We start from the raw sequence: 18,232 nt of genomic DNA, 5'->3' as shown, positions 1-18,232 counted from the left end.
CACAATTATGACTTTAAAAAAAAATGGCTTAGTTAATAGTAATGGGAATTAGGAATAGTGATGTTTAAAGTGGAGGGGGAGGAAACCCAACAGGAGTTAGCAACTAATTAGTTCTGTAAATTAAAGGTAAGGAAAAAATAAAATCAAAGCCAACTACCATTTGAAGGACAAACTGAGGTTAACAAACCATGTAGGTCCAAAGAAACCTGAGTAATTTCTACCCAGAGGATGTGGAAGACAATTTACATTATCAAAAGTCCTAATGATTTTGAAAATTACAAACCAGCCATATAGTGGAATACTAGTCCTAATACTAAGCAGGCTACAAAATACCATGTATAAGATTGTGCATGTGTACATATTCACACACTTTCGCTTATTTTATTCAACAAATATTTATGGAGCATCTCTTGTGTGCCAGACACTTATCTAGGGGCTGGGGATATAGCAATAAACAAAACAAAGTCCCTGCCTAGAAACAGCAAACAAATAAACAAGTGAAAATATAAGAGATAGTGATAATACCATGGAGAGAATAAAGCAGAGCACGGAAACAGGGAGCTCAGAGAGGAGGGTTGTTATGTTGTATGAGATGGTCAGGGGAGGTGACCCTGATAGGATGACATCAGAACGCAGCACTGAAGGAAATGAGTGAGCCGTGCAGTCCTCTGGGGGGCAGCTTGCAATAAGCAGCGGGAAGAGCAAGTGCAAGTGCCCTGGGGTAGGAGTGCACTTGGAGAACTAAAGGAACGGAGAGGAGGGAGTTGTGGCTGCACCAAAGTAAACGAGGTAGGAAGAAGCAGGGGGAAAGGTCAGAGGAGTTAGAGAAGTTGGGGGCGGGAGATGACAAAGGACTTTTGTGCCATTTTAAAGACTTTGGAAATGAGAAGCCATCAGAGGGTTCTGTATACAAGAAAAATCATCTATAGTTTATCCATAAATAAAGAACTGAAGTTCAAAACACCAAATCTAGCAATAATTACCTCTTCATGATGAGATGATTACTTACGAACTTTTGCTTTCCAGTATTACTTATTATTTAAAATAAAAGTTTCGGTGCATAGAATGTCAAGTTAGTCTTCAAGTGCACAGAAGTGAACTACCAGTGGTGCTCGGGGGACAGTGGATAGGCTCCCGGGCTCTGGATCAGGATGGCTGGATTTGGTTTGCTCACTTTGTGTCCATTCAATTTGCCCAACCTCAGTCCACTGAGCTTAAAATGAAGGTAATAATACCCATCTCTTCTGGCTGCTCTGAAGGAGGAAAGCACTCGCATAGTATTGAGCTCATAGTATGAGTCCCCAGAGCTGTATATGTTAGTATCACCTCCAAGGACAGATTCAGCCAGGCCTGCTTTATGGAACAGCTAAAGTGTGCCAGTCATCTGCAGCGTGCGTGGGACGCAGATCATGTGTTAACCTAACCTGGGCTTCCTCCCTGCGTCTCCCTCTGAATACCAGTCCAATCTAAAAAATAGCACCAGTCCAATTTAAATTAATTTCCAAAACCCAAACGGAGAGAATCCATGAGGTTCTGTAGCAAAGGATGCCAAATCTAAACCACGGAAACAAATGAACTTATTTTGCATTTAATTCATTCCTGAGGTTTTGTGAACTCATCTCTCAGGCAAATCTGTAATCCTTTATTTCTTTATTCTTTATTTTTCAGTCAAGACCTAAGCCAGCCAATAATTTATATTTAAAATTTATATTTAGAATGCAGGAATACTGACTGCTGCTTGAGAATAAAAGAAAAACTTGGATTTTCAAAGATTAAAAAAGCAATAATATATATTACACAAAGACAAATTTCTGGGTGCAAAGTTTGAAAACATTCAAATGTGTAAATTTTTCCATGTGTAATTTTTACCTGTCAACACAAATTCTCTTCACAGATGAAGAAGTCTTACAAAGACTTCGTTTTATCATTAAGAAAAGCCTCAGACACTTGCATTCAACTTTCTAGTTTAAATGACAATTACAGTGTTTTTGTCTTCTGACGGGGAGGAATAAACAACTTTACCATCTCCTAGTCTGTGTGTCTTCTCTAGAATGTCAGCTTGGCCCAATTACATTTATTTTTCATGTAGGGAAAATAGCAGGGTTTGTTCCACATGGGTGCTGGGTATGTGCATAGAAATTTCACCGTTTAATTTTTGTGTCTGGAAGGAAAGGAGATTATAATTATGCCATGAGGTATAACTATAATTAGGTTTTCAAATATCATAGGTATCCCTATGAGCCAATTGTAAAATAACAGAGTTCTGGTACTGTGTTACTGGGTTAGCTTTTTTTACCCCTCGAACCATCACATTCCTCTAACCTCAGGAAGAATGAGAAAATCTTAGTTAAAAAGGTTTTTTTCTTTAAAGATAAAGAAACTAAGCTAATACAACTGTTACTAGTATTTAGCACTGATGAGACTCTCATATATACTTGTTGGTGCTTAAAAAATCATTACAGTGGCTATGAGTTATATCCAGCAAAATAGGTTAATGGCAAGTTTAGGTAAGTACATTTAACCTTGTTACCTCTGGTGATGCTAATAAGACTTTGCAATAACGTAACTTCCTAACTGAGGTCGTACAGTACACTTTACACATGATCCTTTATGATTATTTTACAGAAGATAAAACACATGTACAATTTACAGGTATTACACAAGTCTAAGCAGCATGTGTGTGTGTGTGTGTGTGTGTGTGTGATTTGTGTGTGTGGGGGTGGGAGGCAAGGGGAGTATATACTGAATCGATTTTCCCCAGTTGTCCCCCCAAATGAGTAAGATATTTCTTGACCCATATAGAATAGTGTGCATGATATATAACATATAATATCCTGTATAATTACGCATATTCCCACTTTTTTGTACTGCTTCCATTCTGGGAAAGAAAAAGACAAAACGAAAATAAGCATCTTCAATTCTTGGTTGTATGATCTAATTACTGAAAGTAGCCCTGTTTGTTTAAAAATCACAGTTACAGGCTCTAAACACCAAATAATCTTGGAAAGACCACAGAAGTCTTTAGGGAAAAGGCAAAGGTATAGGAAAGAGTATGTGAACATCTAATAAAGCATCTGTAAAATATAAAATGCCTAATAATAGTATTCCAAAATATTTCAAGAGCCAACTTCCACTCAAACGTACCCACTCATTACTAAAATCCTATGAGTGTATAAAGTGTACACAAATACCCAAAGTAAAATGGAGCATCGTGGGGCTATGTTGAAGCAATGAACAGACTCCAGGAAATAAAGAAATAGAGCTTCAAACACAATGAGATCCTTTAAACAACTGAGTGATTCTCAGCATCCAGAATTATCAGAAAACAAACAAAATTAGAGAATCTACTTAGAAATCTATAGGGAAGGGAGAACTTTCCTGAATACTTGGAAATATAAGAAAGCATTTCACATTCTAGTAGTTCCAGGTTTGTCCCCAATGAATCTGCATCACTCATTTCTCATATAAAACCTATTATGGGGAGGAGGGATTTAGCACTTAGACAAAATATAATATGCCTACAGTGTTGGAGACTTTTTATGAACTGACCTAGTGGTAAAAACATGAGTATAGGAGCTGACAGAGTTCTTGTCGGTAGCAAATGCAGCCATGTAAACATTTATATGGATTATCATTCTACAGACTTTTAGGTACTTGATAAACATCTTCACATTTTTATTTTTTCAGAGTACTCCCTTTCCTTGTGGAAAAGTAAGTATTGTTACCATGATGTTACTCCTAAGAACTTTAGTTTGATTCAAAAAAGCTCAGCATGAGGAGAAAAATTTTTCCTTCATTAATTTAAAAATAACTCAAGCTGTACGAGATTTCTAAAGCAGACTCCCTCTTCTTTTTCCCAAAATACATATGAAGCCAGTAGCAGAGAATTATCAAAGAGGACTCAATGAAATTTCAGATTTTGAAATTAAACAAAATCCAAGCCACCTGGACAAGTCAGTAAGCCCTGTCTCCAAATGGGTTTTTGCGGGGGGCGGGGGAGGGCGTGTAGAGGGGGGGGGTCCTTTCACATTTTAAGACCCTTAATCCCCCTCTCTCCCCCTTCCTCCAAGTATATATGCCTGAGCAAATGTAAAACAATCAATCTTCTTAGAACTGCAGGCCTATGTAGACTAAATTATTAGCCTCCAACAATCCAATAATTCCAAGAAGTAAGAGGTTAAATGATTTATTAGCAATTCTGCCATTAGCCAAATTAGCAATTTAGCCATTCTTCCAACGTGCCTTCTCCTGGTCAGTGCTGGATGTCAGGGCTGTGTTTGCCTAAAAGTAGCCTGCAAGAAGAAAACTCTTCTAAACCAAGACAAATCCAGACTGCCAACAGCAAAGCACAACAGATGCTTCCTGTTCCTTCAGTAAATGACCACAATCCTAATGTGGATGACATTCCTGATTCCTGGGAGAAAAAAACAATGAACATGAGACTCCATGTTGAATTCCTAACTCCTGTAAACCTAACCTCCTATCAAATCTTTTCACAAAATCTGTAAAACTAGTAATGAAAGCTAAGCCCTCAATAGCCAGTCTTTTATCAGTTGGGGGGTAATACCATGATAGCTTCTGTTTAATGATACCCCAAAACCGGTTTTTCGATAATGTTAATCACTGGCAAAGAATGGAAACCTTGATAAAGATGCAAGTCTCATGCAATATTTCTTTCTTTCAGTATTTATGTGTTTCATTAAAATATAGAAATGAATGTTAATGGCCATGGGAATGGCCATATTAGCCATCTATATGTCAGAAACCTTACAGTCAGGCATACAGAAAAGCAAAAACCTACATCGAAACTTTGATTTCTCCAGCAGATCTTGGAACTAGCGTATCGACCACAACAAGATGACTCAAAACCAGCATGTTATTATGCCAAAAAATGCTTTCCTCCAAAAGCAACAGATGTATTCAGGAAGTAGTTTTATTCTGTGGGCTAACTGCTAATTTCAAAATATTCTGTATTCATTACTCATAACTTAAGTTGCACAATTTAAGTTTTAAACACTGAATGGAAGATTAAGATTGACAAATAACTGGGGTTTCTTTCCAATGCACAGCCTCTTTCAACCGTAAGACTATGATTCAAGCTATTCATAATTTTATGTAAAATGGTGCCCAGCATGCTTATAAGAATAAACACATTTGATAAGAGGATCAGGACCATTAACATAAAACAGAGGCTTTTTTCCCCCAAAATAATATTTCTTAAAAGGATTTGAGCCAATGGAAATACAAGCTTGCTAATAGTAAAAGGCTTTAATGCTTTAATTCTGCTTTGCAGTGCTGTTTCATAGCCAAGTTACTGTCACTCCTTCCAGAAAAGGGGAAAGTTGGGTTAAAATATTTTTTGCCTTCAATCCTGATTTATGATTTCCTCTAAAGAAAAGCACAATTTCTGCCAAGAAGAGGAAAGCAAGGCTTAGCTTTCACATCAGGAAGGAAAAAACCAAACAAACTGGTAGCAACCTTTTTTTGCATATAATAATCACTATTATTTAGCCCACTCAAGTGAAACACAAAACCAAAGAAAGGAATAAGGAATCTCGAGTCCTAACAGGATCTGCAGAAAATAAGGAACGAGAAAAGCCACGTTTCGAGAAATTTCCAGAGCTTTTTCGGCTCTCATCAGAAACAAGCAGTTATTGTACTTTCCATGACCTGTGCCGCAGGAAAGAGATGTCTTTCTTCCACCATGCTAGCTCTCCGAATAAAATAATTTTTGAGAAGACCAGGAGGAGCTGGGTATTTCACAAAATCATAGAACCTTACTGCTGAAGGGGACCTGAGCCAACATCTACATTCAAGCGCCCACTCAAAGCCTGAATGTTTTCTGAAGCGTCTGGATGAATCCTGCCACCTCCTCTAAATGGCTAGACTCACTTGGTTACCGGAAGGGCCTGCCTTCCCTGAGTCAGACTACCCACCCTACCCCAGCCAGTTCAGGGCTATCCTCAGGGGTCAAACAATACAAGTCTATTCCCTCTTCTGCTTGACAAGCAGACAAGCTTTATAACAGCGGCCCTGTCTCCCTTAACTTCCTAGGACATCAAGCCCCAGTTCTCCAAACCACTCTCAACAGGACACGATTTCCAGACCCTGCTCACACTGTCTCTACACCCCACCAGTGGAAACCTTCCGACTGAGCAACATTCCTCTTAAAATGGAATGTATGGAGTCCAGCACTAGAATCTCTGACCTGGAGCACAAAAGGACCATTATCTCCAAGAAGCTGGTCACTAACTTGCCTTAAATCTGCTAAATGTAGTTAGCTTACCTTTCCTTAACTTTCTATTAGCAGAGCATCACAATGCACGCACTTGAAAAAACCCCTGGCAAGCTTTTGTCAAACCAAGTTACGGCCACTTTTAATTTTTTACGATGTAAACTCACAACATGACATATAACCCTGTTAATTAAAATACTACCAGCTTCACTTTACCATGTCACGTACAGATTATTTTCTGGATTTTGACTGTCTTCAGTTGTCTCTCCCAGCTATGTTTCAACCACAAGTCCCAGTCACTGGTGAAAATGCTGAGTAAGAACCCTGTGGTGAGCCAAACCATTTCCTCCTAACACACATTTTTTTTTTTTTAAACCAGAGAAAATACAAATTTTCATAAAGCAGTCGTTTTAAATAGAATAATCAGCTCCACCAGGCTGAGAGATCTGCTGAATGGCAACATGTAAGGAATAACTGATTAAAAACAGTTTTGTTGGCCCGAGTGTGGTAGCTAGCTACACCAGCACCGGCACTGTCTTGATTACTCTTGGCTATGCACTATCTCCAGAACTTAGGAGTCTGGACAGGACTGCCGGCTAATGTCTACAAGTTGCCAGTTTTAAGGCATTTACCATAATACACATTAGTGTTAACCAGATGGGTATTGTTAAGTAGCCGTGGTATCAAATTAAATTTTGTTGAAACACTGGCATTCCCCAAAGTCGCCTTTTTGTGCCCTGCTCAATTTGTGAGACAGCAGGTTTATCCAATGCACTTAGCAAGGCACCTATAAACTGCCTCTATAGTTATTTAAACAGTGCACGTAATTCAGAAGGCATCCTAGTTATTCAGTCTGGGAGACCTGGAAAAGGGAAAAATAGTAGGAGTCCTTTAATCATTGGCCACAGCCAGCTCCATCTCCCTGTTCTAACAGAGGACACTCTGTTGGTCTCAAAGGTACAGAGAGGGCTTCCCTGGTGGCACAGTGGTTGAGAGTCCGCCTGCCGATGCAGGAGACACGGGTTCGTGCCCCGGTCCGTGGAAGATCCCACATGCCGCAGAGCGGCTGGGCCCGTGAGCCATAGCCGCTGAGCCTGCGCGTCCGGACCCTGTGCTCCGCAACGGGAGAGGCCACAACAGTGAGAGGCCCGTGTACCGCAAAAAAAAAAAAAAAAAAGATACAGAGAATTACTAAGGGAATCAGATGAGGGGCAGGGATAAAAATGATGTGAATGGCAACCCCGATGCATGCTGGGTCCCTGAGCTAAGGCCCAAAGTGATCAAGGAGCGTTCTTAGGGACCTTTTCCTATCATCTCACTGCAGATAAACTCTGTAGACCAGAATTGTTTTCTATTCAATTCATAGGTAATCAGTGACCCCTAGAGAGTTAGCCACGTAACTGAAAGGCTGCTGACTGAGAACTTATCCAGCACGGGGACTTTTCCATCACACGTCATGCAGAATATCAGCCCCATAATATGCCGGGTGCTTTGGCTTCTGCAGGGCAATTTACAAAGTCAGTTCATACATGGTAGACGGGTTGGTTATCCAGCAGGGCAACCAAAGGCTTCCAGCCTCCGGACAGTTAAGAGGGCAGTAAGCCAGAAAGGGCTTCAGGAAAACCCAACACAGCAGGGCACAAAACAGCATTCACACAGTGCCCTGGTGAGCACAATCCCCAGCCCAGCTGGACTGAGCCACGATAGTGGCAGCATTGTTGAGGGCCCGCAGGAGAGATCAGACTTGTCAGTCACCAACTTGAAGAAGTTTCGCCTGAGTTATCTTTATTTTCAAGCGTCCCCTGCCCCCCACCCAGGGCAGTGACCAGGGTCATGCCAAAGTATATTAAGTTCAGTGTCACCAGACAGCCTTGAACCAGAGAAGGGGAGAAGAACCTTTCCCCCGTGAGACATGGACTTGGAATCGCACGCTGGTGCAGTGGGCTGAATATGGATGCATTTTCCTCCCCCATCCTCCGCCCCATCTGTCCTTTCAGCCCGACCTCCAGGTTCCATTACCCAGCTGGGCCTCTCTCAGAGCTACCCAAACGGTTGTTCTCTGCTCCCACCACCCCTCCTTTAAGCCTACCCACCGTGTCAGCGTTCCTGACCACAGTTTAGGGCAGCTCAGCGAGACACTGGCTCTGGGGTTGACTGTCAGGGATTATTGCAGCAAAAGGGCATCTTGACGCCCAAACCTATCGCAGCTCAATTCTCTTCATTAACAATGAGTCTCTCTATTCAGAAGATGTGGAAGGAAAATGTCCACAATACTTTCCCTTTGAAACGCAGTCTGCAGGTGATCGGAATTTAAAACATAGGATCCATTTCAATTTACTGACTACACAACTCAGAGACGAACTCTAGGCAGGCACCCTGGTGAATCAGAACAAAAGCCGTGTTAGAATTGATTAGAAATGTTTGAATCAAAAGATTTTAGAGCCTGAGAAGTTTGGGAATACCTAACGCACCCCCCCTTGCTTTAAAGATAAGGAAACCGGGGGTCAGGGGTTCCTGAGGGACAAAAATAAACCTGGAATGCAGTTTGCGAATCAGAAATCAGGACTCCATGTTCTGCAGGCTCTTTCAAAATCTTTAAATATCTCCGTCTACTTATGGACCAGAGTCTGTCAAAATTTATTTTTAAATGACAGAAAATCTGTCCAATTAAATATATTCTGCTTTATTTCTAGATGGCAGCTTGACACACAATCTTCACACCCTTTAACAACACATCAACTTGAGATAAAGATCATTCATTCCATAAAAGGAATAGGAGAAAAATGAAAAGCTAAGTACCCGCTGAGTTGCCACAGAGACTTTGGGCAGTCAGCGCTGTGAGCACAGGGGGTTCTCCAGGGGCCTGAGAAGGCAGGACATAACATAAAAGCTGTCAAAAGATGACTTGGCCGGTCATCTGCAGGTAACTTAAATTACACAATGTCCTCAAGTGTTTTGGTTTTATTTTCCTATCTTGGCGATTTCCAAGACCTTCCACGCAGTCATCCTTCTAGTTCTCAAACAACTTCCTAATTTACAATGTTCCTTTTAAACTATGTCACTTGCTCTTTGGACATGGAAAGGATATAAATTATAAATAAAGTCAGTTCCTTCAGTTAATGCCAGGTTTGGAAAGATGGGACTAGCAGAGGTCTGTAACCTAGGGTAATCGCGATTATTTTTAGCATCATAGGGGCAAGGGATGGAGAGATGGACATTCCCATCTTAGTTGAGGTGCCACCCCCTTGGGAATTCTTCCTGACCCGGGCCTGGGTTAGGTGCACCCAAAGGACAATGAGGACCCCTCTATCACATCACAGTCTTCTGGAACCTTAACCAGATCTGTCATGGTTATAAATGAACTTGAACTCTTTAGTACCATGTCACAGAATTTACTTTTAGTACGAGCTATGTGACCTCAGGAAGTTTTCCGTGTCAGTGTTCTCACGTGAAAATGGGAATAAGAGTACCTATCTCAGTCTCCTTGTTTGTAAAAAAAGAATATAACAGCGTCCACCTCAGAGTGATTGTAAAGATTAAAATGCTCTTATGAATTATAGCACAGAAAAGCATTGCAACATCATAAGTAGTCAATAAACAGCAACTATTTTCATACTGCTGCCCTTACAAGACCTAACTAATACATTAGTTATCCTCTTCTCTGTGCTTCTTTTAATCTTCACCAGCTAGATAGATAAGCCCTTGCATGTGATGGGGGAAAACGCCCCCGCAAGATTTGAAATCAGACAGGCATGGGGTAGTATCCAGACTCTGCACTTTTTCACATTTTAGCATCACAGAAACTGAAATGTGTCTTACATTCAGGGAAAGTGGGCATTATCTCCGATCTTGAGCAATTTATTTAATCTCTGTAAAACTAGTGATATTGCCTTCCTCTCCTAGGGTTGCAGGAGGGCACAAATAACATAATCATGCAACCCTCTAACACACGACAGGCAGCCCCGATTTGCACCTTTATGGGTCCACTGTCTTGTATATAAAAGACGCTTAGGAGGTGAATCAATATGTAGGTATATTGAATGAAGCATCCCATTATCCCTGGAAATTTTTAAAAACTAGGACCCAGACCCATTCCAAGCTAATGTGTGTGCATGTCCCTGCCAGAGCGGCCTACAGGAAAGGTCAGGGGCTTTCAGAACAGGAACTCTGAGGAGGGGCTGTGGATGGACACCCAGAGCCCTGTGCAAGGACCTGCGGCTGCTTCCAACAACCCACCCTGAGCCTCGGATTACCGTCCAGGCCCTACACGGGGCCACTGACGGTGTCCAAATCCCTGCCGAGACCCAGGTCGAGTTCAAAGTTCCTACGGGGAGGCCAGCAAGTACAGGAAGGTGCTTTCTCCAAATCCAGTTATAATTCCTGACACGTAACAACAGTTACCTAGTGTGGAGCATTTACTTCATTAAGCCCTACTTCACTCTTCACAATAACCCTGTGAAACATAACCAACTGCATCAGCATTCCTGTTTTCTGAGGCCCAGTGTTTAAGTCACACCTCTTATTAAGGGGCAGAAATCCACCTGGCTCCCAAGCCTGTGTCCTTCACCACTACGTTTTCTCTCTGGGAGGTGAGGAACATCAGCTGGAGAAGGAGGCGAGGTTCTTCCAAACTTCGAGGTCTCGCTTTCAAAACAGCCAGACAGGGCTTCCCTGGTGGCGCAGTGGTTGAGAGTCCGCCTGCCGATGCAGGGGACGCGGGTTCGTGCCCCGGTCCGGGAATATCCCACATGCCGCGGAGCGGCTAGTCCCGTGAGCCATGGCCGCCCGCTGAGCCTGCGCGTCCGGAGCCTGTGCTCCGCAACGGGAGAGGCCACAGCAGTGAGAGGCCCTCGTACTGCAAAAAAAAAAAAAAAAACTGCCCGACAGCATCCTTCCCACGAGGGTGTCAGGCCCTACTGCTCCAGGTGGATAGAGGCAGATGGGGTAGATGGGTGGGGCAGTTCTGGGTGGAGTGAGTTTCAGTGGATTTCCAAGCCCAGTTGATGCTGCCTCTGTCCTGGGCCCTGGCCAGCCCTAACAGGTGGTGTTTTTCATTTGACCTTTTCCCGTGTCACTCGTTCATGATTTATTTCCCATAGCTCCAAGCAGCACCCTGCAGCTCACCTCTGGCCCTTCCTTTCCTGGATAGGCTTCCTCCATCTTTTTCTTTTCCGTTTTTTAAAACTTCTGGTTCTTTGAAAGTTTCTCTCCTGATGACAGTTATTTCTCCCTACACAGGACTGCATTTCCTGGCCAAGAAACTTTTCTCTATTCATCCTTTGCAGATGTGTCACAATGAAAAGTCATAGTTGGAGATTCCTCATCTGAACTTTCCAGAACGCCAATGATAAATGCACATGTGCAGGCATGTTTAGAAAGATGAAGAAGCCAGAGGAAGACACGCACAACGTGACAACTTTCCTTGCCCCCAATTAGGATGTCTGCTCCTTGCACTATCAGATCTCCTGAGACCCCAGGGATCACATGGAGAAAGGTCATCCAAGTGGAGGGTTCGAGAAGATACACTGCGCGCGTTTGACAGTCTCTCCTTCAGCCTTTCCTCTACGGCAATCACTACGCTGCATTAATCTCCTTCTCGGCTGAGGAAACCTGGAGAGCTTTTTATTTCGTGCCGTCTCCCACTTCTAGGCAATACACTAAAGCAGCTGGTAAATCATGCAATTACCAAATCATCACATCCCCCCAAGAGGTTCAGAGATGTGTGTTTTTAATACAGAAGCTAAGGCCAAGAACAGCTGCATAAGAGACAGTGACCTATTTATCTCTCCACTCCACCCATGGTGGAAACAGGTTGGGAATATCTCCCATGACTTGGCGTTACAGAGTTCCTGCGTGATAATGCAGACTGAGGCAAAGAATACAAGGGCTACTTCACTGCTGAGGGGGACTCACTGGAAGTGAGGTCCATAGGTCAGGACACACAAACTCTATCACCTTTGCTGGTGCCAGGCCCGAATCATCCACAACACACCCAGACTATGAAGATGATGGGTCGGCAGAACCCACCACCTCCTGCACTTACTAAAAGATAGAAAATGCTGGGGAACAGTGCTCATTTTTGCAATATGGCTTGATCTGCAGTTGGAAAGATATTACGTACAACTTTGGCCTTGTTTACTCATCTCACTCACCCGCAAACCATGCCAGACAGTTTCAGACGCTTGCTGAGCACAACTGGCTTTTGGAAATGCCAGAAAACTGATTCGTTTTTTCAAAGTACATTAACTTAACCTTTGAAAATGTGACTCCTAAACCATTATCCTCAACCATGACTAAAATACTGTATCAGGTAACTTCGACAGAACCTATACTCCCCCATGTTTGCCCTCCATCCGTAGGGTCCCCTGGAATGTTCTGAGTTTCATGGTCTGTGTGCCTTACCTGCCTTTTGTGGTGGTGGCCCACCAATCCTATAAATTCAACATGAATTAAATACCCCAGAAACAACTGCCTTCATGTACACATATGATGAATATGCCAAACATGCAGTAATTCATGCTTGGGAAAAAGTATTCAATTATGTGTCAGCCGTTTCACAAATATAGAAGCTGGCCCCTGCTATACCATAACCAGGTGTGAATATTATCCAAGTGTCTCAAACTTCGGAGAGGCTAGAGATCTGTTTGATTTATCATTAACGAACGGGTATGACCTCTTCCTTCAGTTTTGCTAAGGGATGCAAACTTTCTAACTTTGCAGATAAAGCGACTTACCATACTGCTGGGATTCTGGTGCTACATATTTTGTCTATTTCTCTCTTAAGGGATTAGATTCTCTGGGACAGGGTAGTGGTCACCAGGGACAGGAGTTTAAATAATGCCCAGGAGTATCACAGTTTCACAAGGGAGGTGAGACATCGCCAGGCGAGTGATCTGTGCATCACAACATCACATCACGTGGTACTGGAAACTGACACCAGACCACAGGGTGCTGAGCTACGGTTTTTACCCTTGCCCATTAGAGTATACCCCCTCCCCACGTAAGACACACATGCTTTATAAGCTACATCAGAGGAAATCTTTACTCTAAAGCCACTTGAAGAGAACAGTGCTACATAGATGTATGACAATGAGTCCTGAACACTTTATTCCCAACATTCCAAACTTTTAATAACAGGGAACAATTCCTAGAGCTGATCGATTATTGATGACTTTGTACTCTTTACTGTATCCCCGAGAAAGCAGATGGCAGACAGGCCTGCGCAGGAATCAAGAGCTACTGCTACCACGTTGCCCAGGAGGCAGCACACCATCTCCCAGATAAACCTCAAGGAACTACCTAGTCATCATCCAGGCTCTAGTCCAGGTTAGGGTCCAGGGATGGAGTTAGGGATGTCACAGGAGTAGAAATCAGAGGAAAAGCAGGTGCTTGCATCTTATTACCAGAGGTTTGGATTCAGAATGTTAAAAATGTAGATAATGTATTCTCTATAAAAAAATTCAACTTAAAATCATACTACTGCTTAATGTTTTATAGCTTTTCACACACTGTCTCATCTGACATTCACAGCTCTCCCTGCAAGGGCTGGGCTGGTATTTTTATCTCAACTTTATGCCTGATTAAGTGACTTGCCCAGGATGACACAGCTGATCAATGTTGGGATCAGACTGCAGATTCTTGGTTCCAAGGTCCTTTCATATAAAATTCTGCCAATTTGCAATTTGTCTACATACTTCTCCAGGCTTGTGTACAAAGCCCCAAAACCTTGTCTCCCTCCTTCTGCCTTTATGGCTCCCACCTTCATACTACAGACCTATACTTCATGGGAACAAGGACTACCGATGGCATGGGGTCCTGAACAGGGTCACAAATCACCACCAAAGGTCTCTCTGTCTCTCAGTGACTCCAAACACTCCAGACTCTTTGTTGATACAGACCACAGCTTCTGGAATACGGCTGACAAGAGACTAGGGGATCAAGTTATACGACTACCAGCGTTCAGTGTCTGTGACTAACCTGCTTCATGCCAGTCTCATACACAAGAGGGGAAAAAAGAAGAAAATGCTTTAAACAGTTCACCAATTTCCTAGACACAATCATTGTTCTTAGGAAAGCCTTCCTACCCTCGTCAATAGGTTTTGCTACTGTTATCCGAGGCACTTGGTGGATTTTACTCTTGCCAAGTTGGCATTCTGTTTCTGCAATACAAAAATGCTGGGACTAAAGAGATCAGGTGAGGATGTTATGGTTTCAGGACCAGAAGCAAGCAGGTGGATGCATTACAGCTTGTGGACATGCTAATGAGAGCTAATTACTCTACCGACTCCACAAAAGCCAACCAGTAGCAACAAGAAATGCCTGGTAAAACTTGCTGGGTTCTCAGGCTTTGTTCAAAGAGCTGGTGCCAAAATGATCTGGCTGAAGTGATGGGCACAGGGCTGAACTGGATTGTTATCTCAGGATCACAAAGCCTAGTCTTTAGTCCTTTGTATCCTGTAAATCAGTAGTCAGGTCAGCACCAATTTTATTCTTCCAGATTTAACCTACTCTCTTAACCCTTAGCACCGCTACCCACTCTGCCCCCAAATGTCCACTTTGGCTGCAAATTAAGAAATCAAACGATGGGCCTGGAATTTTAGGAAAACAATTGCCTACTGACCATTAAAATTGGGTGTGGCATTTTATAATGTACTGCACTCCGTTTGCAACATTCGCAAGATTTGGCCAACAGTTCACTCACTTTAATCCTCGAACTCAAGACATAAAAGGAAACTGAGAAATCATGTAAATTTCACTTACACACTGATACTTAACTATATCCATGTTTCTTGGAAAGCATATACATACGGTATGAACTATATAAAAGCACAACTCTAATTTATGAATTTATATAAATTACATTTTTAAAAGGCTTTCCCATCCTTGTCTCTCTACTGCTACTAAAGAGAGGGCAGGGAATGGAAAAACCACAAAGCTACAGATCTAAATTTCTCAGAATAGGAATGAGAGCATTAGTTATTAACCCAATAAAGCCCCATCCTTATTAACTTTTCCCCATTCCAATACTAGGTTGATGTATTGTTGAAAATGCAATCATGGCTTCAGGGACAGAAAAACAAGACGGTCCAGGGCATATTTTAAAGAAGACTCCCAAAGGGTGTTATCTTTAACTCCATAGAAACAAGACTGCACTGGATTATAATTCTACAATAACAACATTTATAATTACTTGGCTCAATTTATTAAAATGGACAAGTCTGAATTAACATACAGTAGAAGTTAAATGGCAAGACAACCCACATGTTGAGATTCTTTAGTCAGAAATAGCAATAATATTAGCAAAGTTTTTTTTTTTAAGTGGTTAACAAGGTCTAGCGTAAGGACCAGTCAGATCTAACCCAACTTTTATATGGTATGAAAAAATGATTTATTTAACAACTCTTCTCCTAAGTTATTTAACAACTTTGTATTTTCTTGTGTTTTTCTATAACTTTAACACTGCTCTGTTACCTGAATGTTTATGATACACGGACAAATAACAGCTCCATGAATAATGTCAAAATTCTCAACTATGTGTAAAGGAATGCCTGAGTTATTGCCCTTCTAGAGGACTGTCTGTGCTTTGTACATAAACACATAAACAAAGCATGTTTTATTTTGGCTGTGAGTATAGTCCTAAACTGGGGGTTCATCAGGAAATTCTCCAAGCAGAAGGATTTCAGAGAAGTACGCGACTTAGCTACACCAGAAAAGAAAATCTACTGAACAGGAAAATAAGTAGGGCAGATAAAGAAATGCTTCTTGCACTTAAATATAAATAACATTTACTAAAATTTCACAAGTCTGAGCAGGTTTACCAGCTATTCTGAAACTTTTAAACAAAAAAGAACAAAGGCATTTTCAGCACTGAGACTAGGAAACAATCGTTACTGAGCTTCCACAATGAATGGGCCAGGTACTGTGCTGGGCATCTTGCATGTACTATCTCAATTTATCTCAATTTAATGTTCCTACAAGACACTGTTGTTCCCATTTTAGAGACGCAAAAACCAATTCAATATGCTAAGACATGACTATCTTAGGATTCCAGCCAAGATATATCTGACTCGAAAACCTAAAACAGTTGCTGCTACCCTCTGCCCAACAGCATCACCAAGAAATTACACCAAGAAATTACAGTGATGGAATTGTTTCATAAGCTGCAGATTTTAATTATGCTTTTATTGAGTCGTAGTTTCCTCCAAATTAACGGAGATGAAAATAGTGTTTAACCTCATAAAGTTGAGGTGAGAAGCATATTAAAAAGCCCGAGTGAAACGAATGTGCAGAACAGGTGAGCACTGGTTGTTACTGCTACCGCCCTCTTCGGGCTTCGGCTAATGCAGCTGGTGACCTGCAAGTGAGCAGGGCTGTGGGCTCCCGCGAGCCCACTGCAGGGCAGGGAGCCACCTCCAGAGGCCGAGCAGCACACAACCTGAAGCCTGAGAGAATGGACCTTGACAGCGAGGAGTAGACAGGCCCCGTCCCGGGCTCAGTCTACCTTCTCCTGCACTAAACAAACAAATCGTTGTGGGCCAACTCTGTGCCAGGCACGGCCACAGGTGGCTCAGCAGCGGCTGGTCCCAGGCGCTCAGCCACTTGGGAATCTCTGGGAGGCCCCCTGCCTGCTGAAGCTCACTCCCACCCTGAGAGAAAGGAAATTTAAAACAAAACCGAATGGGTGGGGTCCCAACGAGAGCCTCATCCTTTCTAATCAACTTTCCCTATTCTCTCTCTCTCTCTGTCTCACTCACACACACACACACACACACACAGACATACACACTCACGCTCATGTGAAGGGTTTCCATGGTACATAGTGGGTGCCCATATTAGACCAAGCACTTTTATCCTCATTAGGAAACTCGACAGCAGTCTACTTTGGGACAGAATTTTAAACACTGATGACTCAGTATGGTGACTTCCAGAGCAGAAAGGGTTCATCTGAATATAGATGAAGGAAGGTCGAAGATCCCCAGTGGAAAAGAAAATCAACAGATTTGACTACATAAAATTTTTAAAATTCTGTATCACTAAAAACAAAAATTTTTTAATCAGAAAAATTAGGAAAAAAAACTAGGTGAAAATATTTGCAGTAACTATGAGAAAGGGTTAATAAGGGTAAATAAATGAAATACATAAACTAGAGTTTATGACAAATGAGAATAACACTTAATTCCTAATTGATAATATGGGGAAAGTATATAAACAGTTTGTTAAACAGGAAATACGGCCAACAGTCATATACATGTTTGACCTCATAAACAGCAAATAAATAAAAAAGAAAAATGAAATACCTTTTCTACTAGAAAGTTATCAAATGTTATTAAAATGAGAATATCACTGCTAATGGCAGCAAAAATTAGTAGAAACTTTTTGGCAACTGATATCTACATGGATCAAGATATCCAGGCACTGTGACCCACACCCTTTGGTTCTACTTTTGGTCATCTCTTGTAAAGATGGGAATGATCTGAAATACAGAAAGATGCTCAGCAAACACTGAAAACAGGCTGTATGTGCTGGATGGGATTAAATAAATCATGAAACACCCATAGATGGAACATCTCACAGTCCTTAGAAATAATATTTAGAGATATTATAGTAGTGTGAGGATATGCAAATAAAACAATGTTAAAGGGAATTCCCCGGCAGTCCAGTGGTTAGGACTCCATGCTTTCACTGCCGTAGGCCTGGGTTCAATCCCTGGTCAGAGAACTAAGATCCCGTAAGCCCCACGGTGCGGCCAAATAAATAAATAAAAATTAATTGGGGTTTCCCTGGTGGTGCAGTGGTGGAGAGTCCGCCTGCCGATGCAAGGGACACGGGTTCGTGCCCCGGTCCGGGAAGATCCCACATGCCGCGGAGCGGCTGGGCCCGTGAGCCATGGCTGCTGAGCCTGCGCGTCCAGAGCCTGTGCTCCGCAACAGGAGAGGCCACAACAGTGAGAGGCCCGCGTACCGAAAAAAAAAAAAAAAAAAAAAAAAATTAATTAAG

The 18,232-nt window shown here is 42.2% G+C and overlaps 1 protein-coding gene across 22 annotated transcripts in view; it reads right to left on the bottom strand.

Annotated features, from left to right (window-relative positions):
- Positions 1–18,232, bottom strand: part of PPFIBP1 (PPFIB scaffold protein 1) — a 178,522-nt gene that overhangs the window by 146,556 nt on the left and 13,734 nt on the right. For 14 of the 22 annotated variants that reach the window (XM_089920424.1, XM_089920411.1, XM_089920412.1 and 11 more), the window contains one exon: positions 1–18,232. This exon is cut by the window's left edge; it is cut by the window's right edge. The exons of 7 other annotated variants lie outside the window; for them this stretch is intronic. The gene's annotated coding sequence lies outside the window, so the exon portion shown is untranslated. One more of the 22 variants, XM_089920410.1, reaches the window with a different exon arrangement.

The sequence above is a fragment of the Delphinapterus leucas genome, chromosome 11 (genome assembly GCF_059928025.1).
Source record: "Delphinapterus leucas isolate spDelLeu-1000000601 "Yukka" chromosome 11, BTC_Dleu_Yukka2, whole genome shotgun sequence".
Classification (NCBI taxonomy): Eukaryota; Metazoa; Chordata; class Mammalia; order Artiodactyla; family Monodontidae; genus Delphinapterus; species Delphinapterus leucas.
Note: the sequence above shows the minus strand (reverse complement) of the source record. Positions and strands in the feature narration are given on the sequence as shown.